Source organism: Cherax quadricarinatus, chromosome 62 (assembly GCF_038502225.1).
Source record: "Cherax quadricarinatus isolate ZL_2023a chromosome 62, ASM3850222v1, whole genome shotgun sequence".
NCBI classification, from domain to species: domain Eukaryota; kingdom Metazoa; phylum Arthropoda; class Malacostraca; order Decapoda; family Parastacidae; genus Cherax; species Cherax quadricarinatus.
The window spans coordinates 5,135,633-5,163,605 of record NC_091353.1 but is presented as its reverse complement, the minus strand read 5'-3'; the positions used below and the strand labels follow the sequence as shown (position 1 = coordinate 5,163,605).

At 43.5% G+C, this 27,973-nt stretch overlaps 1 protein-coding gene and 1 long non-coding RNA gene across 4 annotated transcripts in view; one reads left to right on the top strand and one right to left on the bottom strand.

Annotated features, from left to right (window-relative positions):
- Positions 1-134: 134 nt before the first annotated feature.
- On the top strand, positions 135-27,893 carry LOC138854535 (uncharacterized). Its single transcript, XR_011393732.1, has 2 exons — positions 135-207; positions 22,109-27,893. It is a non-coding gene; the product is annotated as an uncharacterized lncRNA (long non-coding RNA).
- The window catches only part of LOC128687285 (uncharacterized), a 53,206-nt gene continuing 46,471 nt past the window's right edge, over positions 21,239-27,973 (bottom strand). For 2 of the 3 annotated variants that reach the window (XM_070098344.1, XM_053774660.2), the window contains one exon: positions 27,098-27,856. The gene's annotated coding sequence lies outside the window, so the exon portion shown is untranslated. Of the gene's footprint in view, positions 22,057-27,097; positions 27,857-27,973 lie in introns of those variants that run through there. The other variant, XM_053774662.2, reaches the window with a different exon arrangement.

The following is a 27,973-nucleotide window of genomic DNA, read 5'->3' as shown; positions in this document are numbered from 1 at the left end:
TGGCCCCTGCCGCTTTACCGCTTCCCCTATAAACGCAAAAAAAAAAAAAACACAAACTCATAAATTCACTTTAAAAACAGAGCATAAATGTGAAAAATTAAGGAAGTAAGAGAGCTGTCATATCCCTTATATCCCCACAACACCAGCCACTGGGCCTCAGTACTCAGGTAGACGTGGTGGGAGGCGCACGCACGTCTCTCCTCCCTAGTGAGTTGTATTCACGTTGTATTCACGTTCAGTACACATGGATTTTTTTTTTTGCAGTGGTTTTGTCATTGGACTTGCCCTTTTTATGTAATAATAATGGTGTATTTACTACCTGAAGGTGATACAACTTATACAGACCATAGCTCACACCAGTGACATACTACTGTATACAGTTACTTGTTGTGTCTCCAGGATGTGACCCACACCAGTCCACTAACACCCACGATGTGACCCACACCAGTCCACTAACACCCAGGATGTGACCCACACCAGTCCACTAACACCCAGGATGTGACCCACACCAGTCCACTAACACCCAGGATGTGACCCACACCAGTCCACTAACACCCAGGATGTGACCCACACCAGTCCACTAACACCCAGGATGTGACCCACACCAGTCCACTAACACCCAGGATGTGACCCACACCAGTCCACTAACACCCAGGATGTGACCCACACCAGTCCACTAACACCCAGGATGTGACCCACACCAGTCCACTAACACCCAGGATGTGACCCACACCAGTCCACTAACACCTAGGATGTGACCCACACCAGTCCACTAACACCCAGGATGTGACCCATACCAGTCCACTAACACCCAGGATGTGACCCACACCAGTCCACTAACACCCAGGATGTGACCCACACCAGTCCACTAACACCAAGGATGTGACCCACACCAGTCCACTAACACCCAGGATGTGACATACACCAGTCCACTAACACCCAGGATGTGACCCACACCAGTCCACTAACACCCAGGATGTGACTCACACCAGTCCACTAACGCCCAGGATGTGACCCACACCAGTCCACTAACACCCAGGATGTGACCCACACCAGTCCACTAACACCCAGGATGTGACCCACACCAGTCCACTAACACCCAGGATGTGACCCACACCAGTCCACTAACACCCAGGATGTGACCCACACCAGTCCACTAACACCCAGGATGTGACCCATACCAGTCCACTAACACCCAGGATGTGACCCACACCAGTCCACTAACACCCAGGATGTGACCCACACCAGTCCACTAACACCCAGGATGTGACCCACACCAGTCCACTAACACCCAGGATGTGACATACACCAGTCCACTAACACCCAGGATGTGACTCACACCAGTCCACTAACACCCAGGATGTGACCCACACCAGTCCACTAACACCCAGGATGTGACCCACACCAGTCCACTAACACCCAGGATGTGACCCACACTAGTCCACTAACACCCAGGATGTGACCCACACCAGTCCACTAACACCCAGGATGTGACCCACACCAGTCCACTAACACCCAGGATGTGACCCACACCAGTCCACTAACACCCAGGATGTGACCCACACCAGTCCACTAACACCCAGGATGTGACCCACACCAGTCCACTAACACCCAGGATGTGACTCACACCAGTCCACTAACACCCAGGATGTGACCCACACCAGTCCACTAACACCTAGGATGTGACCCACACCAGTCCACTAACACCCAGGATGTGACCCACACCAGTCCACTAACACCCAGGATGTGACCCACACCAGTCCACTAACACCCAGGATGTGACCCACACCAGTCCACTAACACCCAGGATGTGACCCACACCAGTCCACTAACACCCAGGATGTGACCCACACCAGTCCACTAACACCTAGGATGTGACCCACACCAGTCCACTAACACCCAGGATGTGACCCATACCAGTCCACTAACACCCAGGATGTGACCCACACCAGTCCACTAACACCCAGGATGTGACCCACACCAGTCCACTAACACCCAGGATGTGACCCACACCAGTCCACTAACACCCAGGATGTGACATACACCAGTCCACTAACACCCAGGATGTGACCCACACCAGTCCACTAACACCCAGGATGTGACTCACACCAGTCCACTAACACCCAGGATGTGAAACACACCAGTCCACTAACACCCAGGATGTGACCCACACCAGTCCACTAACACCCAGGATGTGACCCACACCAGTCCACTAACACCCAGGATGTGACCCACACCAGTCCACTAACACCCAGGATGTGACCCACACCAGTCCACTAACACCCAGGATGTGACCCATACCAGTCCACTAACACCCAGGATGTGACCCACACCAGTCCACTAACACCCAGGATGTGACCCACACCAGTCCACTAACACCCAGGATGTGACCCACACCAGTCCACTAACACCCAGGATGTGACCCACACCAGTCCACTAACACCCAGGATGTGACCCACACCAGTCCACTAACACCAAGGATGTGACCCACACCAGTCCACTAACACCCAGGATGTGACATACACCAGTCCACTAACACCCAGGATGTGACCCACACCAGTCCACTAACACCCAGGATGTGACTCACACCAGTCCACTAACGCCCAGGATGTGACCCACACCAGTCCACTAACACCCAGGATGTGACCCACACCAGTCCACTAACACCCAGGATGTGACCCACACCAGTCCACTAACACCCAGGATGTGACCCACACCAGTCCACTAACACCCAGGATGTGACCCACACCAGTCCACTAACACCCAGGATGTGACCCATACCAGTCCACTAACACCCAGGATGTGACCCACACCAGTCCACTAACACCCAGGATGTGACCCACACCAGTCCACTAACACCCAGGATGTGACCCACACCAGTCCACTAACACCCAGGATGTGACATACACCAGTCCACTAACACCCAGGATGTGACTCACACCAGTCCACTAACACCCAGGATGTGACCCACACCAGTCCACTAACACCCAGGATGTGACCCACACCAGTCCACTAACACCCAGGATGTGACCCACACTAGTCCACTAACACCCAGGATGTGACCCACACCAGTCCACTAACACCCAGGATGTGACCCACACCAGTCCACTAACACCCAGGATGTGACCCACACCAGTCCACTAACACCCAGGATGTGACCCACACCAGTCCACTAACACCCAGGATGTGACCCACACCAGTCCACTAACACCCAGGATGTGACTCACACCAGTCCACTAACACCCAGGATGTGACCCACACCAGTCCACTAACACCTAGGATGTGACCCACACCAGTCCACTAACACCCAGGATGTGACCCACACCAGTCCACTAACACCCAGGATGTGACCCACACCAGTCCACTAACACCCAGGATGTGACCCACACCAGTCCACTAACACCCAGGATGTGACCCACACCAGTCCACTAACACCCAGGATGTGACCCACACCAGTCCACTAACACCTAGGATGTGACCCACACCAGTCCACTAACACCCAGGATGTGACCCATACCAGTCCACTAACACCCAGGATGTGACCCACACCAGTCCACTAACACCCAGGATGTGACCCACACCAGTCCACTAACACCCAGGATGTGACCCACACCAGTCCACTAACACCCAGGATGTGACATACACCAGTCCACTAACACCCAGGATGTGACCCACACCAGTCCACTAACACCCAGGATGTGACTCACACCAGTCCACTAACGCCCAGGATGTGACCCACACCAGTCCACTAACACCCAGGATGTGACCCACACCAGTCCACTAACACCCAGGATGTGACCCACACCAGTCCACTAACACCCAGGATGTGACCCACACCAGTCCACTAACACCCAGGATGTGACCCACACCAGTCCACTAACACCCAGGATGTGACCCATACCAGTCCACTAACACCCAGGATGTGACCCACACCAGTCCACTAACACCCAGGATGTGACCCACACCAGTCCACTAACACCCAGGATGTGACCCACACCAGTCCACTAACACCCAGGATGTGACATACACCAGTCCACTAACACCCAGGATGTGACCCACACCAGTCCACTAAAACCCAGGATGTGACCCACACCAGTCCACTAAAACCCAGGATGTGACTCACACCAGTCCACTAACACCCAGGATGTGACCCACACCAGTCCACTAACACCCAGGATGTGACCCACACTAGTCCACTAACACCCAGGATGTGACCCACACCAGTCCACTAACACCCAGGATGTGACCCACACCAGTCCACTAACACCCAGGATGTGACCCACACCAGTCCACTAACACCCAGGATGTGACCCACACCAGTCCACTAACACCCAGGATGTGACTCACACCAGTCCACTAACACCCAGGATGTGACCCACACCAGTCCACTAACACCTAGGATGTGACCCACACCAGTCCACTAACACCCAGGATGTGACCCACACCAGCCCACTAACACCCAGGATGTGACCCACACCAGTCCACTAACACCCAGGATGTGACCCACACCAGTCCACTAACACCCAGGATGTGACCCACACCAGTCCACTAACACCCAGGATGTGACCCACACCAGTCCACTAACACCTAGGATGTGACCCACACCAGTCCACTAACACCCAGGATGTGACCCATACCAGTCCACTAACACCCAGGATGTGACCCACACCAGTCCACTAACACCCAGGATGTGACCCACACCAGTCCACTAACACCCAGGATGTGACCCACACCAGTCCACTAACACCCAGGATGTGACATACACCAGTCCACTAACACCCAGGATGTGACCCACACCAGTCCACTAACACCCAGGATGTGACTCACACCAGTCCACTAACACCCAGGATGTGACCCACACCAGTCCACTAACACCCAGGATGTGACCCACACCAGTCCACTAACACCCAGGATGTGATCCACACCAGTCCACTAACACCCAGGATGTGACCCACACCAGTCCACTAACACCCAGGATGTGACCCATACCAGTCCACTAACACCCAGGATGTGACCCACACCAGTCCACTAACACCCAGGATGTGACCCACACCAGTCCACTAACACCCAGGATGTGACCCACACCAGTCCACTAACACCCAGGATGTGACATACACCAGTCCACTAACACCCAGGATGTGACCCACACCAGTCCACTAACACCCAGGATGTGACTCACACCAGTCTACTAACACCCAGGATGTGACTCACACCAGTCTACTAACACCCAGGATGTGACCCACACCAGTCCACTAACACCCAGGATGTGACCCACACAAGTCACCTAACACCCAGGATGTGACCCACACCAGTTCACTAACACCCAGGATGTGACTCACACCAGTCCACTAACACCCAGGATGTGACCCACACCAGTCCACTAACACCCAGGATGTGACTCCCACCAGTCCAGTAACACCCAGGATGTGACCCTCACCAGTGCACTAACACCTAGGATATGACGCACACCAGTCCACTAACACCCAGGATGTGACCCACACCAGTCCACTAATACCCAGGATGTGACCCCCACCAGTCCACTAACACCCAGGATGTGACCCACACCAGTCCACTAACACCCAGGATGTGACCCACACCAGTCCACTAACACCCAGGATGTGACCCACACCAGTCCACTAACACCCAGGATGTGACCCACACTAGTCCACTAACACCCAGGATGTGACCCACACCAGTCCACTAACACCCAGGATGTGACTCACACCAGTCCACTAACACCCAGGATGTGACCCACACCAGTCCACTAACACCCAGGATGTGACCCACACCAGTCCACTAACACCCAGGATGTGACCCACACCAGTCCACTAACACCCAGGATGTGACCCACACCAGTCCACTAACACCCAGGATGTGACCCACACCAGTCCACTAACACCCAGGATGTGACCCACACCAGTCCACAAACACCCAGGATGTGACTCACACCAGTCCACTAACACCCAGGATGTTACCCACACCAGTCCACTAACACCCAGGATGTTACCCACACCAGTCCACTAACACCCAGGATGTGACCCACACCAGTCCACTAACACCCAGGATGTGACCCACACCAGTCCACTAACACCCAGGATGTGACCCACACCAGTCCACAAACACCCAGGATGTGACTCATACCAGTCCATTAACACCCAGGATGTGACCCACACCAGTCCACTAACACCCAGGATGTGACTCATACCAGTCCACTAACACCCAGGATGTGACCCACACCAGTCCACTAACACCCAGGATGTGACCCACACCAGTCCACTAACACCCAGGATGTGACCCACACCAGTTCTCTAACACCCAGGATGTGACCCACACCAGTCCACTAACACCCAGGATGTGACCCACACCAATCCACTAACACCCAGTATATGACCCACACCAGTCCACTAACACCCAGGATGTGACCCAGACCAGTCCACTAACACCCAGGATGTGACCCACTCCAGTCCACTAACACCCAGGATGTGACTCATACCAGTGCACTAACACCCAGGATGTGACGCACACCAGTCCACTAACACCCAGGATGTGACCCACACCAGTCCACTAACATCCATGATGTGACCCACACCAGTCCACTAACACCCAGGATGTGACCCACACCAGTCCACTAACACCCAGGATGTGACCCACACCAGTCCACTAACACCCAGGATGTGACCCACACCAGTCCACTAACACCCAGGATGTGACCCACACCAGTCCACTAACACCGAGGATGTGACCCACACCAGTCCACTAACACCCAAGGATGTGACCCACACCAGTCCACTAACACCCAGGATGTGACTCATACCAGTCCACTAACACCCAGGATGTGACCCACACCAGTCCACTAACACCCAGGATGTGACCCACACCAGTCCACTAACACCCAGGATGTGACCCACACCAGTCCACTAACGCCCAGGATGTGACCCACACCAGTGCACTAATACCCAGGATGTGACCTACACCAGTCCACTAACACCCAGGATGTGACCTACACCAGTCCACTAACACCCAGGATGTGACCCACACCAGTCCACTAACACCCAGGATGTGACTCACACCAGTCCACTAACACCCAGGATGTGACCCACACCAGTCTACTAACACCCAGGATGTGACCCACACCAGTCCACTAACACCCAGGATGTGACTCATACCAGTCCACTAACCCAGGATGTGACCCACACCAGTCCACTAACACCCAGGATGTGACCCACACCAGTCCACTAACACCCAGAATGTGACCCACACCAGTCCACTAACACCTAGGATGTGACCCACACCAGTCCACTAACACCCAGGATGTGACTCATAACAGTCCACTAACACCCAGGATGTGACCCACACCAGTCCACTAACACCCAGGATGTGAACCATACCAGTCCACTAACGCCCAGGATGTGACCCACACCAGTGCACTAATACCCAGGATGTGACCTACACCAGTCCACTAACACCCAGGATGTGACCCACACCAGTCCACTAACACCCAGGATGTGACCCACACCAGTCCACTAACACCCAGGATGTGACCCACACCAGTCCACTAACACCCAGGATGTGACCCACACCAGTCCACTAATGCCCAGGATGTGACCCACACCAGTCCACTAATACCCAGGATGCGACCCACACCAGTCCACTAACGCCCAGGATGTGACCCACACCAGTCCACTAACGCCCAGGATGTGACCCACACCAGTCCACTAACGCCCAGGATGTGACCCACACCAGTCCACTAATGCCCAGGATGTGACTCATACCAGTCCACTAACACCCAGGATGTGACCCACACCAGTTTACCTGGAGAGAGTTCCGGGGGTCAACGCCCCCGCGGCCCGGTCTGTGACCAGGCCTCCTGGTGGATCAGAGCCTGATCAACCATACTGTTACTCTTGGCTGCACGCAAACCAACGTACGAGCCACAGCCAGGCTGGTCAGGCACCGACTTTAGATGCTTGTCCAGTGCCAGCTTGAAGACTGCCAGGGGTCTGTTGGTAATCCCCCTTATGTATGCTGGGAGGCAGTTGAACAGTCTCGGGCCCCTGACACTTATTGTATGGTCTCTTAACGTGCTAGAGACACCCCTGCTTTTCATTGGGGGGATGTTGCATCGTCTGCCAAGTCTTTTGCCTTCGTAGTGAGTGATTTTCGTATGCAAGTTCGGTACTAGTCCCTCTAGGATTTTCCAGGTGTATATAATCATGTATCTCTCCCGCCTGCATTCCAGGGAATACAGGTTTAGGAACCTCAAGTGCTCCCAGTAATTGAGGTGTTTTATCTCCGTTATGCGCGCCATGAAGGTTCTCTGTACATTTTCTAGGTCAGCAATTTCACCTGCCTTGAAAGGTGCTGTTAGTGTGCAGCAATATTCCAGCCTAGATAAAACAAGTGACCTGAAGAGTGTCATCATGGGCTTGGCCTCCCTAGTTTTGAAGGTTCTCATTATCCATCCTGTCATTTTTCTAGCAGATGCGATTGATACAATGTTATGGTCCTTGAAGGTGAGATCCTCCGACATGATCACTCCCAGGTCTTTGACGTTGGTGTTTCGCTCTATTTTGTGGCCTGAATTTGTTTTGTACTCTGATGAAGATTTAATTTCCTCCTGTTTACCATATCTGAGTAATTGAAATTTCTCATCGTTGAACTTCATATTGTTTTCTGCAGCCCACTGAAAGATTTGGTTGATGTCCGCCTGGAGCCTTGCAGTGTCTGCAATGGAAGACACTGTCATCCAGATTCAGGTGTCATCTGCAAAGGAAGACACGGTGCTGTGGCTGACATCCTTGTCTATGTCGGATATGAGGATGAGGAACAAGATGGGAGCGAGTACTGTGCCTTGTGGAACAGAGCTTTTCACCGTGCCTGCCTCGGACTTTACTCTGTTGACTATTTCTCTGTGTTCTGTTAGTGAGGAAATTATAGATCCATCGACCGACTTTTCCTGTTATTCCTTTAGCACGCATTTTGTGCGCTATTACGCCATGGTCACACTTGTCGAAGGCTTTTGCAAAGTCTGTATATATTACATCTGCATTCTTTTTGCCTTCTAGTGCATCTAGGACCTTGTCGTAGTGATCCAATAGTTGAGACAGACAGGAGCGACCTGTTCTAAACCCATGTTGCCCTGGGTTGTGTAACTGATGGGTTTCTAGATGGGTGGTGATCTTGCTTCTTAGGACCCTTTCAAAGATTTTTATGATATGGGATGTTAGTGCTATCGGTCTGTAGTTCTTTGCTGTTACTTTACTGCCCCCTTTGTGGAGTGGGGCTATGTCTGTTGTTTTTAGTAACTGTGGGACAACCCCCGTGTCCATGCTCCCTCTCCATAGGATGGAAAAGGCTCGTGATAGGGGCTTCTTGCAGTTCTTGATGAACACGGAGTTCCATGAGTCTGGCCCTGGGGCAGAGTGCATGGGCATGTCATTTATCGCCTGTTCGAAGTCATTTGGCATCAGGATAACATCAGATAGGCTTGTGTTAACCAAATTCTGTGGCTCTCTCATAAAAAATTAATTTTGATCTTCGACTCTCAGGTTGGTTTGCGGCTTGCTAAAAACTGAGTCATATTGGGACTTGAGTAGCTCACTCATTTCCTTGCTGTCATCTGTGTAGGACCCATCTTGTTTAAGTAGGGGCCCAATACTGGACGTTGTTCTCGACTTTGATTTGGCATAGGAAAAGAAATACTTCGGGTTTCTTTTGATTTCATTTATGGCTTTTAGTTCTTCCCGCGATTCCTGACTCCTATAAGATTCCTTTAGCTTAAGTTCGATGCTTGCTATTTCTCTGACCAGTGTCTCCCTACGCATTTCAGATATTTTGACCTCTTTTAGCCGCTCTGTTATTCTTTTCCGTCGCCTGTAAAGGGAGCGCCTGTCTCTTTCTATTTTACATCTACTCCTCCTTTTTCTTAGAGGAATAAGTCTTGTGCATACATCGAGTGCCACTGAGTTAATCTCTTCTAGGCATAAGTTGGGGTCTGTGTTGCTTAGTATATCTTCCCAGCTTATATCGGTTAGGACTTGGTTTACTTGGTCCCACTTTATGTTTTTGTTATTGAAGTTGAATTTGGTGAATGCTCCTTCGTGACTAATCTCATTATGTCGGTCTGGGGCTCCGCGCATACATGTCTGAACCTCAATTATATTGTGATCTGAGTATATTGTTTTTGATATGGTGACATTTCGTATCAGATCATCATTGTTAGTGAAGATGAGGTCTAGTGTATTCTCCAGTCTAGTAGGCTCTATTATTTGCTGGGTTAAATTGAATTTTGTGCAGAGATTTAAAAGCTCATGTGAGTGCGAGTTTTCATCAGAGCTGCCTCCTGGTGTTATTACTGCAACAATATTATTTGCTATATTCCTCCATTTTAGGTGCCTTAAGTTGAAATCCCCCAGGAGCAAGATGTTGGGTGCAGGAGCTGGCAGATTTTCCAGACAGTGGTCAATTTTTGCTGTTCTTGGAATTGCTGGGATGTTGCATCCGGAGGCTTGTAGACTACCACAATGACTAGGTTTTGGTTCTCGATCTTTACTGCTAAAACTTCCACTACATCATTTGAGGCATTAAGCAGTTCTGTGCAAACAAGTGACTGCAATGTACAGGCCAACCCCCCCCCCCCTTTGCGTGTTCACTCTGTCGCATCTGTATAGGTTGTAACCTGGGATCTATATTTCATTGTCCAAGTGATCCTTTATGTAGGTCTCAGTGAAAGCCGCGAACATTGCCTTTGCCTCTGCAAGCAGTCCACGGATGAAAGGTATTTTGTTTGTTGCTGGCTTTAGACCCTGTATATTTGCAAAGAAAAATGTCATCGGACTGGTGGTATTGTTGGTACTGGGGGGGGATTTTTTTTCCAGCATTAGTATCTGTATCTGTTGGTTTGGAGTGGAGGCCATCGACTGTGGTTCCACTCCAGGAATGACTGGATATGGTGTACGATTTCTGCCATTTCCTGCCAGTTTTTTTTCCTTCCTGGCACTAAAAAACCTCTCCCTCTTGGGTGGCTGTGGCTACCCAGGTTTTCCCATGGCCTGGATGTTTTGTATCTTTTTGTCCCCTTTAGATGGTGTGCCTGGCAATTTAAGTTATAGCACAGTCTTTCCTGTACTGAAGAGGGACACATTTCAGGGTGGAAAAGCTTACAGGAAGGGAGTTTGCATTTTACTGTTGTCATATGGGCACGGCATTTTCTAGGGTGGTCATAGTTGCACGTCCCATCTGTTTTTCCAGATTTCCCATGTCTGCAGATACCAAGTGCATAGTATGTGCACAGGCTTGGTTTCCGTATGCCTTGGGTTTCTGTGACTGTATTCCCTGTTGGTGCATGTTTACCTGTCTTATTCCTATCCTCCCTAGCACCAACAAAGGAGCTCCCACCAGTTGTTTTTGGTAATATATCCTCACTATTGCTAGTGGAGTCCTCTTGTTTGCTATTTCCTGTGGTATTTCTAGTTTGCAATATTGGTTTTATCTTATCTTTGACTACACTCCATCCGTTTACAGTCTGCTTTATTGTCCAACGAATCCGTTTGAAACCGGTCAAGGGTTCGGACCAGTCGAGGGTTCGACCAGTCAAGGGTTTGGAACCAGTCTGATCTGATCAGTTGGTCACTTATTTAAAACATACTGGTCGGTGATTTGGGCTAACACATGAAGGATCTACTGGAAATTATCTACCCGAGTAATATGTGATTTGATTGATACAAAAGTATAACTTGCGTGTTGAAGAACCGGTGATTGTTGGCAGCTCCTACAGTGACGAACGGTCGAGCCTCAACCCTTGTTTATCGATCACTGTATATAGCTTTTCTAGGTGTTTTCCGTCTCCACCACAATAAATGCTATATCTGTATTATCACTATAGATGACTGGTGGAAATTTTGGAGGAAAGACGCACTTTTTCTTTAGTAATATTTGCTTCTTGCTGTGTATATTGCGACCGCTGGTAACTACAGGTTATATGAAATTCACAGTATACGTCTGGTATTTCAAGAAAAAAGAAACTAATGAAAGTCACTCCACTCCACTAAGTACTATTATAATACTGGTTAGTTGCTACTACAGCACTGTATTCTGCTATTCACTGGTATCACTATATTATATGCGAGTACACTAGCAGGCCAGGTAGATTATTAAAACAGCTGACCACTGTGGTAAGTTTCTGGCGACTACTGGCACCTGCCTCTATAGGCTTATCACTTCATTTACAAATTCACCTGTTTTCAAATGACACTTTAGCCTTTATCGTCTATATGCTAGGGAGCCACTGTAGTATACACTATACACTATGTACACACAATGTTATCAGGAAGACTTTCTTTCCTCTGACAAAGAAAAGTTCTATTATTATTATTTTGCACATGGCACACTAGGCCTATGATTCCCCTCTGGCAGTAAACTCTGCTAGGTAGTGCACACTAATTTTCTTTTTTGACTCAGTATATAATGTTTTCCGCCCAAGATTGGTTCCAGGCGCTAGAGGGATGTATCGTATAGGATTGATGGCACAAATTAAAGTTCTAGCACGTAAGAGCGACCGTGAAAACACGAGAAAACCCGGAGCACTAACACCCAGGATGTGACCCACACCAGTCCACTAACACCCAGGATGCAACCCACACCAGTCCACTAATGCCCAGGATGTGACCCACACCAGTCCACTAACACCCAGAATGTGACCCACACCAGTCCACTAACACCCAGGATGCAACCCACACCAGTCCACTAATGCCCAGGATGTGACCCACACCAGTCCACTAACACCCAGAATGTGACCCACACCAGTCCACTAACACCCAGAATGTGACCCACACCAGTCCACTAACACCCAGAATGTGACCCACACCAGTCCACTAACACCCAGGATGTGACCCACACCAGTCCACTAACACCCAGGATGTGACCCACACCAGTCCACTAACACCCAGGATGCAACCCACACCAGTCCACTAATGCCCAGGATGTGACCCACACCAGTCCACTAACACCCAGAATGTGACCCACACCAGTCCACTAACACCCAGAATGTGACCCACACCAGTCCACTAGCACCCAGGATGTGACCCACACCACACCCAAGACCTGATTTAAATAACAGTACTCTGGAGATTCTATGGTTTGAAGTGCTGCTTCCCAAGACCAAACCCATCTTAGTAGGAACTAGTTACTGCCCACCCACCCAGGACCAGTTCTTAGAAGACTTTTCCAGAGTCTTGTCCGGACTTGAAAACAGTTGCGAGACAATAATACTGGGCGACTTCAATATCTGTTTTCAGCAGCAAAATAACGGGCTATGCGAAAGGTATAAGCAAATTCTAGGTTTAAATAGTTACACTCAACTAATTAATACACCAACCCGGATCACACAGTTCTCAGCCATTTTAATTGACCACATACTTTGTAACCACTCTGAGAACATAGTCAGTCAGGCGTCATTACCACAGGTCTTAGTGATCATTTCATCATTTACTGCACCAGGAAAATCACTAGGAATAGGATAGGCCTACACAGGACAATAAAAATGAGGTCAACTAGAAACTACAGTAAAGAAACACTGGTAAATAGGCTACACAATTGTGACTGGACAGAGATAACAAGTTGCACGGACGTAAACGATGCCTGGGAAAAATTCAAAACAATGTTCACTACCATCCTTGATAATATTGCACCAGTTAAAGAGGTTAGGATTAAACGAAGAACTGAACCCTGGATGAATACTGAGATATTAGATAATATGAAATTCAGAGACCAGCTGCTAAAAAGATTTAAAGCAAATAGACAGGATATTGCAGCACTAAATGAATTCCAAAGGGTGAGGAACAGAGTACAGAGACTTATAAAAGGAGCAAAGGCAAAGCACTATTGCTCAAAAATTGAGGAGTATAAGCATAACCCCAGGAAGCTCTGGCAACAACTAAAACAGTTGGGGTAGTATAGCCATAAGCCAGTAGATAGGTCTAACATAGTACCCACTATCGATAACGAAGTGTGCCACGAAACATCTAAGGTGGCAAATTGTTTTAATTCTTATTACACATCTGTTGCATCAACACTAGTAAGTAAACTACCAGCTGCATCAACTACCTTTAAAACAGACTCAGATAAGTTTCAAACATACTATACCAATAAAGGGGTAACCTCGAAGAGTTGTCAACTAGTAAGTGTATCTCATGACTTTCCTCAAAAAGAACTAAGCAGGTTAAACCCAACTAAGAGCACAGGTCTGGATAACATCCCGCCTAAGTTCCTAAAAGATGGTGCTTCTGAACTATCAATCCCTATTGCTCACATAATAAATTTGTCCATAACCACTAATACCGTACCAGAGGGGTTGAAGGAGGCCAGAGTTACTCCTATCTTCAAGGAAAATAGTAGGCCTGATGTAAGCAACTATAGGCCTGTTAGTATACTCAGTATAATATCCAAAATTCTAGAGAGGGCGGTGTACTCTCAAGTAGTTAAGTATCTTGATAACAACAACATTCTTCATAGCTATCAGTCGGGCTTTAGAAGATCTTACTCAACCGACACCTCCCTAATTAATCTGATGGATTACCTGAGAACTGAGATGTCGATGGGGAACCTCATAGGTATGGTAACCCTAGACCTGCAAAAGGCCTTCGATACTGTCAACCACAATATATTATGTAAGAAACTTCAAGCTATCAGTATAGGTTCCGTAGACTGGTTTAAGTCCTACCTTAGCAACAGGAGACAAATTGTCAAAATCAACAAAACGGAATCAGAACCCCTGCTGATAGCATGTGGAGTTCCCCAAGGTAGTATTCTGGGTCCCTTATTATTCTTATGCTATGTTAACGACATGCTTATCAGTATCAAGTGCAAACTCCTACAGTATACAGATGACAGTGCTCTGTTTGTGTCAGGTAAAGACCCACAAGATATAGCTAATGTATTAACACTGGAACTGGAGTCCTGCAGCAAATGGTTAGTAGACAACAAACTATCATTACACCTTCACATTACATTAAATCCGCCATACGAAGCATTTGAACGCAAAAATTTTGCCTCGCCTCACGATAAAAAATTCACCTTATGTGATTCGTCCGGGACGCGTCCCATGTGTGGCCTCAGCACCAGTGTTTACAAGCCAGCCAGTGTGGTCGCATCTACGCATGCATTCAGCACATTTCACATTATCCCAGTATTTTTAGTGCTTGTAACTGCAAAATAAGCCACCATGGACCCCAAGAAAGCTTCTAGTACCATCCCTGTGGTAAAAAGGGCGAGAATTAGTATGGAATTAAAAAAGAAATTAACCCTTAAACGGTCCAAACGTATATATATGTTCACTCGCGTAGCGCCCCAATTTTTTTTTGAGAAAAAAAATCTTTTTTTTTAATAGGAAAAAAGAGCATATGGTACCCAGGCATCCCCAATTATTTTAATATGGCGCACAGTGAGTGCGCACACCCATACGCTCATGTCTAGGTGACTCAGGCTTATCGTGGCAATGTTGAATGAATGACAAAGAAAACGTATTTATACATTTGGGATGCTACGCACGTGAACGTATAAATACGTTTGGACCGTTTAAGGGTTAAGGAAATGTGTGCAAAGTGGGTTGAACTGCAAGCCATTACGGATGAAAATCACCCTGACACAGCTACTGCAAGCCGTGTTGGCAACCTGTACAATGACAATGTTATGGCCCATTTTAGGAAAGTCTTAAAGGAACAGGAGGTACAGAGCTCTATGGACAGATTTGTTGTGCGACAGAGGTCCAGTGACTCTCAAGCTGGTCCTAGTGGCATTAAAAGAAGAAGGGAAGTAACCCCGGAAAAGGACTTGCTACCTCAAGTCCTAATGGAAGGGGATTCCCCTTCTAAACAATAACTTCCACTCTCTCCCCTCCTCCCATCCCATCAATCATCACCAGATCTTCAATAAAGATAATTGTCATGTATTCTATTCTTAGTAGAGTAGTAATTGTGCATGTCTTCTTCAGTTTGTGTGTATTAAAATTAACCCGTAAACGGTCCAAATGTATATATACGTTTTTTCAACATTTGAAAATATGTAAAAAAAGTAGATCTTCTTTTTGTTTTTTTTTACATTTGAAAATGTGTAAAAAAACTGATCTACCTTTTTTTTTTTGTTATATTTGAAAATATGTAAAAAAAAACGTAGATCTACTTTTGTAGCAGTACACATGTGAACGAAGATCTGCTTGGACCGTTTACGGGTTAATATTTCATGTGGTAAAATTTTTTTTTTTTTTCATACTTTGGGGGTGTCAGGAACGGATTAATTTGATTTCCATTATTTCTTATGGGGAAAATTAATTCGGCTAACGATAATTTCGGCTTACGATGAGCTCTCAGGAACGGATTAATATCGTAAGGCGGGGGTCCACTGTAATTTTAATGTCCAGTATAATGGGGAGCCCATCACTTCAGTTTCCTCAGTAAAATATCTGGGAATCCCCTTTGACCCATGCATGTCAGGAGAATTGATGGGGAACAGTGTAGTAAAGAAAGCGAATGCCAGACTGAAGTTCCTTTATAGACAAACACAGTGTCTACCTACTGAGGCTCGCAGGACCCCATGTCTAGCTCTTATACAATGTCATATGGACTATGCTTGCTCTTCATGGTACTCTGCCTTGACAAAAAAAAACTGAAAGATAGACTGCAAATCACCCAGAACAAAAGAGTAAGATTCATCCTGGGGCTGGGTCCAGGAGAGCATGTAGGCCAGGATGAATTACAATGATTGGATATGCTAAATGTTGAAGACAGGAGGACCCCAATGGAAATAAGTCACTCTGTCTTACTTTTTTGGGTTATCCCAGGTTCTCTACACATATGCTGCTATGTATGATAATTCTATGTAACTGTATTTGTGTATACCTGAATCAGCTTACTTACTTACTGACAGAGTAAAACAACTAAAGCTAAATCATGTTTATAAAATTGCTCACAGTGTCCAGAATATCTTACTGTCAATTTTGTCAAAGTTGGGAACCAAAGCAATCATAGTACTAGGGGGAGAGAACACAACTTTGTAGTACCCACAGTCAGTGGCCAGGCTTCAAACACCTTTTATTGTACAGCAATAAAGGAATGGAACAGACTGCCTGCACATGTCAAAGCCAGTCATAGCATGAACCAGTTCAAGAAGAGTGCCAAAAGGTGTCTGATGAATGTAGCTACAGAAAGGGAGGGGAATGATTTTTTATTTTTTAGCTAACACACGTGTAATTTTACCTTATTCCTAGTAATGACCCTCGTATTGTAGATAGTCTTAATGACCCTCGTGTAGTAGATAGTCTTTTTAGTATGATAATAAGATGTTATCTTCATTATAGAATAATAATAATAATAAGATATTATAACCTTTATATTATAATAATAAGGTAAAAGGACCTCAATGGAAATACAGTGGACCCCCGGTATTCGATATTAATCCGTTCCTGAGAGCTCATCGAATACCGATAATATCGAAAACCGAATCAATTTTCCTCATACGAAATAATGAAAATCAAATTAATCCGTGCAAGACACCCAAAAGTATGAAAAAAAAAATTTTACAACATGAAATATTAAGTTTAATGCAATAGAATAATTACAATAACAACAAAATAATTGACACTTACCTTTAATGAAGATCTGGTGATGATTGATGGGATGGAAGGAGGGGAGAGGTGTTAGTGTTTAGAAGGGGAATCCCCTTCCATTAGGACTTGAGGTAGCAAGTCCTTTTCCAGGGTTACTTCCCTTCTTCTTTTAATGCCACTAGGACCAGCTTGAGAGTCACTAGACCTCTGTCGCACAACAAATTTGTCCATAGAGCTCTGTACCTCCCGTTCCTTTACGATTTGTCTAAAATGGGCCACAATATTGTCATTGTAATAGCTGTGTTAGGGTGATTTTCATCCATAAAGGTTTGCACTTCAACCTACTGTGCACATATTTCCTTAATTTTTGAAGTAGGCACAATGTATTCCACAACTGGTATAGGCTTCTCAGGGTTAGCCCCAAACCCTTCAAAATCTTTCTTAATTTCCATACTAATTCTCACTCTTTTTACCACAGGGTTGGCACTAGAAGCTTTCTTGGGGCCCGTGGTGACTTATTTTGCAGAAACAAGCACCAAACACAGTGATAATATGGATAATATGGAATGTACCGAATGTATCCTTAGATGCGCGCACACTGGCTGGCTTGTAAACACTGGCACACAAGGGGCAGTTCAGGCCACATGTGGACAGGTCTCGTATGAATCGTATCGAATACCGAGGAAAATTTTTTGCGGTATAATGCATCGAATACCAGATTTATCGAATACCGATGCCATCGAATACCGATGCCATCGAATACCGGGGGTCCACTGTAAGTCACTCTGTCTGACTTTTTTGGATTATCCCAGGTTCTGTACACATATGCTGCTATGTATGATAATCTATGTAACTGTATTTGTGTATACCTGAATAAACTTATCCACACCAGTCCACAAACACCCAGGATGCGACCCACACCAATCCACTAACACCCAGGATGCAACCCACACCAGTCCACTAACACCCAGGATGCGACCCACACCAGTCCACAAACACCCAGGATGCGACCCACACTAGTGCATTAATACCCAGGATGCAACTCATACCACACCACTGACACCCAGGTACCCATTTTACTGATGGGTGAACATAGACAACCTGTGTAAGGAAACATGTCCAATGTCTCTACCCTCGTTAGGAATCGAACCCAGACATCACCATGTGAAGTGAGAACTTTAGCCACCAGGCCACGGGGTACCATTGCAGGCTTCTGATGATGTGTTGATTGCAACACGAAATGGCTAGAGCTATCATTCAACTCCCCCTCGTGGCTGTTTTGTGTGTATATATAATATTATCATTATTGCTGAGCGTTTGATCCCCAGCAAGTCACAGTATTGATACTTGCCTAAAAACGACTCGTTCATGGATGCATTAATAATAACGTGTGTAAATTACTTGCCACAAAAAGAACCCCAAGGGAAATTAGTCACTTTGACTTTTTTTGGGTTATCCCTGGTTCTTTACATGTACATTATGCTGCTATGTATGATAATCTATGTAACTATATATGTGTATACCTGAATAAACTTATACAACAGCCAAAAAAAGTACAAGTGATTTATTTTCGTTGGGGTTTTATGTTAAACTATGTAGTATAATTGTACTGATGTGTACCACAGTACCTGTACCAAAATAAATTTAGTAAGTGGAGTGTTACTAGTATAGACTGCAAATATGATAGCAAATATTGGTGAGCATAGTTAGTTTTTGATGCCTTTTAAATGAGCTGAAAGTAAGCATTAAGATTCAATATATTAATTTATTGAATGAACCTTCGGATTTATCCTCGGTGGAAATATCTAGGAACCATAATAAATATAAGCATTTTGACTTTTTTGGGGTTATCCTGGTGGGTAATTTACACTATGTATGATAATTTTACAGTAACCCCCCCATCCCCCGTATCTGCAGGGGATATGTACCATGGCCTACCATGGATACCTGAAACCATGGATAAAAGTGAACCTATATATAAGTGAAGAGCTACACTGTTGGGTCTGTTATTCCTCGTAATAATATTTTATAACTGTTGAAACTGCCGCTGTTTTGGCAGTTGTGCCAGAGAATACTATGAGGAATGATTCTAAACAATTCTTACTGCATAGATTAGTTTCCTTGATAACTATTCATGCATTGATCCATTATAACCTTTATACTATAATAATAAGGTAAAAGGACCCCAATGGAAATAAGTCACTCTGTCTGACTTTTTTGGGTTATCCTAGGTTCTCTACACATATGCTGCTATGTATGATAATTCTATGTAACTGTATTTGTGTATACCTGAATAAACTTACTTACTTACTTACTTACTTATCCTGACAACTACAATAAATCTCATGAGCATTGTGGTTGCTTGTGCTCCCTAGTATGAGTGCACAAATTTTGTTCGGTGTTTTTTTTGGGGGGGTGAAGATTTTTTTCTCTAGAAATTAGAAACTGTTGTCTTAGAACAGTTTGGTTGATCATTTGCTCCCCACAAATACAAAAACTCCTGCATATATAACTTCCATTCAAAGTTAGAATAGTTTTGATGAGAATACTTGCACGAGATGATCTGTTTACTCTTTTCAGTTCACGTTTATGGGATGTAATTGACGAGAGAAACAATTCAGTCATGCCAGTTTTCAATATCTAGAGAAAAGTTTTTCACTCCCCCAAAAAATGCTGGACTATAGGCTTAGGAAAACTCAAGAGGGTTTTCAGTATTGCTTAGTATCACTCCATGGGCAACTTGCTTAATGCAGATAAAGAATATTGACTAAAAAGGTAGATAAGAATCACTCAGGCCATGGTTCTTGTCAAAACTATTCTAACTTTGAATATTATTATTATAATCAAGGGGGAAGCGCTAAACCCGGAGGATTATACAGCGCCTGGGGGAAGGGGATGTGGAAGGCATTCAGGCTTAATTCGGGGAACTGGAGCACAGATCCAATTCCCTAAATCAAGAGCCCCTCACCAACATCAAGGAACCTTCCTTGAGGGGCTAACTTTGAATAGAAGTTAAGTATGCAGGAGTTTTTTTGCATTTGTGGAAAGCAGTTGATCAACTAAACTGTTCTATGACAGCAGTTTCCATTTTCTAGATAAAAAAAATATTCAGTATTGCTTAAAATCACTCCACAGGTACTCTATTTTGGGCTGATGAAGAATATGCATTGAGAAAGGTATAAATAGGCCATTTCAGGCCATAACAAGAGGGTTTTGGTATGTACTCAACTACACTCTTGTTGGTAAGTGCAGTACATGTTTGTGGGAAGTAACTGATCAACCAGACAGTTCCATCATGCCAGAAAGTTTTTTAAGCATCCAAAAAATACTGGACAATTGAAAACAGTGATTTCTGGCATTTTCATTATGAAGCATGTCAGAAAATATACAGGAGGTGCTGAGTATTATTGTTATGAGGGAGTGCTACACCCATAGGCTGCACTGTATGACCTTGTAGGTTTAGCGCTTCTTTTCGATTATAATAATAATACACTTGTAGGGATTATACAGCACATGTTTAGGGGGGGGGATGGAAGGCATTCAGGCTTTACTCGGGGAATTGAATCACAGATCAAATTCCCTATATCAAGAGCCCCTCACCATTTTCGAAGTATTGTTAGTCGTAGTACTGAGGTTTCAAAACACAGGTATCACTTAAGTATGTTTTATTTATGTATAGTTTTCATTTCATTTCCTTGTACAATTAGTCTTATTTTTATTGCTACCTTTATGCTTGGACATATTAAGTGCATATGTTTTCTTCATAGATCTTTACTCTGTCCTGTTATGTACACTGACAATTTATTATAAAGTTCCTGGCGGGCAAAACTTAGCTTATTATTATTATTATTACAATCAAAACTAAATGCTAAACCCACAAGGGTCATACAGCAAAACTTAGCCAAAAATTAATCAACATTGCAGGGTTTTTTTACCACTGTGGCATGTATATTCACTATTGTTTGACATCCAGTCCTCTGCATCTGTGATCCTCAGTTTATTGACTGAATTTATCACTCCTTGTAGTATATTCTTTGCTTTTCTCCCAGTTTCATAAACTCTTCTGACTCCCATGCTGAACAAACTTGTCTTCTCTCCAATGCTCACTTCTGTAAAAACTCTGGTACTTTGTCTTCCCTATATTGCTAATGCACCAAATCTTAACACCTGATCTCTGGATATTAAACTTACACTTTGTCAAATTAATACATTTCCTGTCAATACTGTATGTTGGTCACCCTGGCTACTCCCTTTCTGAGACTTAAATGCTACTGTATTGTATAAAAAAACATGTACTAAACTTGTATTGAGTTATAGTCTATAAAGAGACACAAGAGAGGTAGTTGTCATAGATCACAGCTGCTCCGCAAGCTCATCCTCTGCCAAACTAGTATCTCCATTTATTCATATCTCCCCCCATTTCTTGAAATCCTTATCACTTGTTCCCTCCACATGACCTAAAAAAAATCAGTTAGTGCAGATTATTAATGTCTCATTTTCTACTTGCAGGTTAATATGGCAGCCCCACACCAGTCTCTCTCCGTTTCTGTATCAGCTTTGCCAGTCTTCACAAATAATCCACACTAGAGAGAGGAAATAGATATTTTGGTTAATCCTGATCCAATGTCAAGGCACAATGAAGCAAGAAAATGAGGAGAGAACCAGAAGATAGGTCAGGTTATGAAACTTCAAGAACAACAGGTTAAGTGGTGAGGTGAAAGTTGGAAGACAGGTCAAGCGAAGAAAATCCTAGAAGATAGGTCATGAGTAGAGGTGAGAAGGTCAAGGTTAGATCAAATCAAGTGTTCTGAAGATTAGATCACTTGACAATATATTGGTAGAGACAGGCATCAACAGTAAGAAATAAAAGTGGGACCAAGATTCACATGTGGAATGCTATATATTAGAGCTAATTCAACAAGATAGTGTCCATGAAGCCAAGAAAGAGGATAGTTTAGGCAGAGGACAGCTTATGGGACGGCTATGATCTCTTAACATGACAAATAACTTTGTTAGTGTCCTAGAGGGGAACACTTCTCTTGTGTTCTTTAATTGTATGACCCATATGAGTTTTCTGCTTGTTTTTAATATAATAATGTTCTTTAAGTCTGTCAAAATAGGAGCAGTCGGTTTTATTAATGCATTGGAGAGGATAAGAGCATTAAATGGAGTAGGTACTGAAAGCATTCATAGATTACTGCCATGGGTATTAATTTGAGAAAATGTAAGTTTAATATATTAAATTTGCCTTTATGCCACTTTTCTAGAGTAAATTTCAGTTCAGTGAATATCATTATGTCACTCAGCAATGTCATGATAAAAGGACAAGAAATAAATAAAGTTTTGCTTAAAAATATATTTAAAGTAAATAAAACACACAAAAATTAACAATAAAAGATAAAAGAAGCTACACAATTTAAAATACAATAAAAATATAAAAATATATGTATACAATAAATTATTTACATTGAAAAATTGCAAACAGATGTTTGTGGCAGTGTTGCTGCTAGTTCTCGGTCAGAACGAGGGTGATGCCATATGCATTTTTGCCCATGCAGCGAGCGTGTGCTGGCTTTGCCTTTCACTGTTATTTCTGTAATTATTCCTTTACTGTGTCTGTGTTAACCATGGGTCCTAAGAAGGATAATGCTAGTGATTCCAAGCATAATATCGTTATCATGGAAGATAAGTTAAATATGATTAAAAGGCATTTTTTAATGGCTTAACGAGAGCTATATTCTTTCGCAAGTTGTTTACGCTAATTGTAAGGTATTTTTCCCTCATACTTAAGTCATTTTTAAGGGCAAATCACACGGTAAATAAGAGTTTTTAATTGTGTTTATTATTCTTTATATAATATGACAAAAATGTGTTCCTTAGTGTTCTTTAAGTTTAGCGATGTATTCTTTCGCGAGTTATTTACACTAGTTTTACGGTTATTGTCGTCATTTTAAGGCATTAGGTCAAAAACTGGGTTACGTCATGGCTCTTGGAACCAATTACTGATGTAGAGCAGGGTATGAGTGTATAGAGAAGGCAATATACAGAAGTTTTTGCAGAATGGACTTAGGAGAAAGGGAAGTTTGTTTTAGCATGGGAGTAGGCATTGTTTATCTTAGTGGGAGGATAGCCAAGGTGAAAGAATAAACTGCAAAGAGTGAAAATTTTAAGAGTCCAGAAATTGAGGATCACAGACACAGGACGTGGAGAAAGTAAGATCACATGATAATGAAGCATGGTAACAAAAGTAGTAAATATACCTGCCCACTGTGTATTGACATCCTCATAGTATTGGTTTGACTAGCCCCTTTTGACCTATTTTGCCAGCTGACAAAATAGGTCATAGGCACTAATCATGTCATTGGCAGTAAACGGTCCATGCACAGTGACATAGTAGAAAGATATAAAAATTCCCAATAATTTTATTTCGTTTTTAGGCAACATTTCACTTGCCAAAATCTTCATCAAACCTCAGTGTACATGACCAAACATAGTAAAGATGTGTATAGTGAACAGTGAGATGTAAGGATGAGGACTGAACGTAAATATAACAGCAAAGATATTTAACAGTAGCATTGTACAAGCAGATATTTGACAATAGGGTTCTAAAAGGGAAGATAAATCATAGATATAACAGGGTTGTCAGTAAATCACCACGTTGTGAGGTCTGTTATTCTTTATAATATTTTATAAATTTTGAAACTGCCACTGTTTTGGCAGTTGTATCAGTGAATACTATGAGGAATACTTCTAAACAATTCCTATTGCATAGATTAGTTTTCTTGATAACTATTCATGCATTGATCCATTTCACGAGGTGATCCTGACAGCTACAATAAATCTCATGAGCAATGTGGTTGCTTGTGCTCCCTAGTATGAGTGCACAAATTCCCTGAAGTTTCAGTAATGTATATTTTCTGGAAAGATTTACAAAGAATAATGTAAACACCTTATACACCAGGTACTGCAGTTACTCATTAAACTTGTATTATATAGACTGTACTTTCCAACAGCAGTGTAGCTGAGTACATACGAAAGCCCTCTTGGTATGGCCTGAAATGGCCTATTTCTGCCTTTTTCAGTACATATTCTTCATTAGCCTAAAACAGAGTACCCATGGAGTGATTTTAAGCAATACTGAAAATCCACCCAAAATCTCCTAAAATTATAAGGCTATATATAGTTCAGTGTTTTTTTGGGGGGGCAAAATTTTCTCTTTACAAATTGGAAACTGTTATCATAGAACAATTTTGTTGATCATTTGCTTCCCACAAATGCAAAAACTCCTGCATATATAACTTCCATTCAAAGTTAGAATAGTTTTGATGGGAATACCTGTATGAGATGATCTGTTTACCCTTTTCAGTTCACGTTTATGGGATGTAATTGACGAGAGAAACAAGTCATGCCAGTTTCCAATATCTAGAGAAAAGTTTTTCACCCCCCCCCCCCCCCCCCAAAAAAAATGCTGGACTATAGGCTTAGGAAAACTCAGAGGGTTTTCAACATTGCTTAACCCTTTGACTGTTTTGGCCGTATACATATGCCTTACGAGCCAGTGTTTCGGACGTATATATACTAGTACGTATATAGAGTCAATAATTCTAGCGGCTTCAAATCAAGCAGGAGAAAGCTGGTAGGCCCACATGTGAGAAAATGGGTCTGTGTGGTCAGTGTGCACTGTATAAGAAAAATCCTGCAGCATGCACTGCATAATGAGAAAAAACTCCAACCATGTTTTTGGATTAAAATGCCGACTTTGAGAGGTATTTTCATATAGTATTTATGGTTGTATTCTCGTTTTCTTGGTCTCATTTGATAGAATGGTAAATATATTATAGAAATAGAGATGATTTTGATTAGTTTCACAAGGAAAACGACCTTGAAATTGAGCTCAAAGTAGCGGAAATGTTCGATTTTTACCAATGTTCAAGAGTAAGCAAATCACACCACACGTCCAATACATGTCAACTGGTGAGTCTAATATTCTTTCACTAGTGCATTGATATTATTTACACCATTTTTACAATAATGCAGTAGACTGCATAACAGTGAATAAAAATAGAAAGCAAGAGTAATATAAGAGGGGCCTAGAGACGTGACTAATGAACAGAGGATATGGTATTTTAGTGCCATTGTTTATTCTGGACCCTATTTTGAAATTGGCATCTTTTTTAATTTGTGTGAAATTGGCCAAATTGCCAATTTCTGACCACTTTATTGAGTAGTTGAAATTGGTAAATGGGCGGTTTCTTGTACTCAGTTGATAGAAAAAATGGATGGAGTTCTAAAGAAATAGCTATGAATTCGGTCGACTGGAACAATGGAATTGGCCGAAAATAGGGCTCAAAGTCAGCGAAATTGCCGATGCGTATATATTGCCGAGATTGCTAACTTCGCGGGAGTGTAATTCCGTAAGTTTTCGATCAAATTTCGTACTTTTGGTGTCATTACCTTCGGGAAAAGATTATCATTTCATAAGAATTTTTTTTTTTTTTTTTTTTTTTTTTCAAAACATTTTTCGACATAGAATGAGTTTCAGAAAGGGGTTTGTGACAGTCAAAGGGTAATGGGTAACTTGTTTTATGCAGATAAAGAATCTTGACTGAAAAGGTAGATATGAATCATTCAGGCCATGGTTCTCGTCAAAATGTTTCCAACTTTGAATGGAAATTATATATACAGTACAGGAGTTTTCTTCATTGGTGAGTGGGAAGCAGTTGATCAACCAAACTGTTCTATGACAGCAGTTACCAATTTCTAGAGAAAAAATTTTTCACTCCCAAAAAAACACTTACAATTTTAGGAGATTTTGGGTAGATTTTCAATATTGCTTAAAATCACTCCACGGATACTTTGTTTTAGGCTAATGAAGAATATGTGCTGAAAAAGGCAGAAAGGGACCATTTCAGGCCATAAAAAAGGGGTTTTGATATGTACTCGGCTGCACTGTTGTTGGGAAGTAAATGATGAACCAGACAGTTCCATCATGCGAGTTTCTCGTTTATAGAAAGTTTCTTTTAACGTCCAAAAATTGCTGGACGCTTGAAAACAGTGATTTCTGGTGTTTTCATTATTATGGAAGATGTCAGAAAATATACAGGTGGTGCTGAGTATTATTGTTACCAGGTAACGCTGAACTCGTACGGATTACGTAGGGCTTGTGTTTGGGGGGGGGGGGGCATGGAAGGCATTTAGACTTAATGCAGGCTACAATTCCCTAGATCAAGAGCCCCTCATTGTTTCCGAAGTATTGTTAGTTGTTGTATTGAGGTTTCAAAACACAGGCATCACTTGTGTTTTATTTATGTACAGTTTTTATTAATCAACTTTACTTTGCCTTGTACAATGTCTTATTTTTATTGCTACCTTTATAAATCTTTACTTGGTCCAGTTATGTACACTGAGGATATAAAGCTCCTAGCAAGCAAAACTTAGACAAAAAGTAATCAACATTGCAAGTTTTTTTTTTTTTTTTTTTTTTTTTTACCACTGCGGCATGTATATTCACTATTGTTTGACATCCAGTCCTCTGCATCTGTGATCCTCAGTTTATTGACTGAATTTATCACTCCTTGTAGTATATTCTTTGCATTTCTCCCAATTTCATAAACTCTTCTGACTCCCATGCTGAACAAACTGTCTTTTCTCCAAAACTCACTTCTGTGAAAACTGGTATTTTGTCTTTCCTATATTTCTAATCTACAAAATCTCACCTGCTCTCTAAATTTTTAACTTAGGAAAAGCATTAGTTTGACAAACTAATACTTTTCCTATCAATATTGTATGTTGGTCAACCTGGCTACTTCCTTTGTGACTTAAATGCTACTATACTGTTAAAAAAAAGCACTAAACTTTTATGGGTCATAGTCTGTAAAGAGACAAGAGAAGTAGTTTTCTTTGACACTGAATACTTATTTTGTTGTAGATCACAGCTGTCCCACAAGCTCGTTCTCTGCCAATACTGTCACTTTTCTAACCTCTGTAGACAGTCTTGCTGAACTGGTTCTTGCAATAGTCTTCACTTGTATCTTGGTCCCATTAGGGTTTCTGTTGATGCCTGCCAATCTTGATCAATATATTGTCAAGTGCTCTAGTTTTCAGAATGTACTTGAGTTGATCTGACCTTCTCACCTCCTCTTGTGACCTGTCTCCTGGATATTTCTTCACCTGACCTGTCTTCTCGTTCTCTTCATTTTCTCGCTGTTGGGACCAATCCAGGACAAGCCATGAAGTTTTTTTTTTTTTGCTGTGTGCCTGCAATGTGTGTATTAAATAAACCTGGTAAAGCTTTTTTATTGTTTGATTACCTTACATGCAAAGTGTATATGAGATTCAGAATACTGTACAAATTAAGGCCCACTTGACAACACA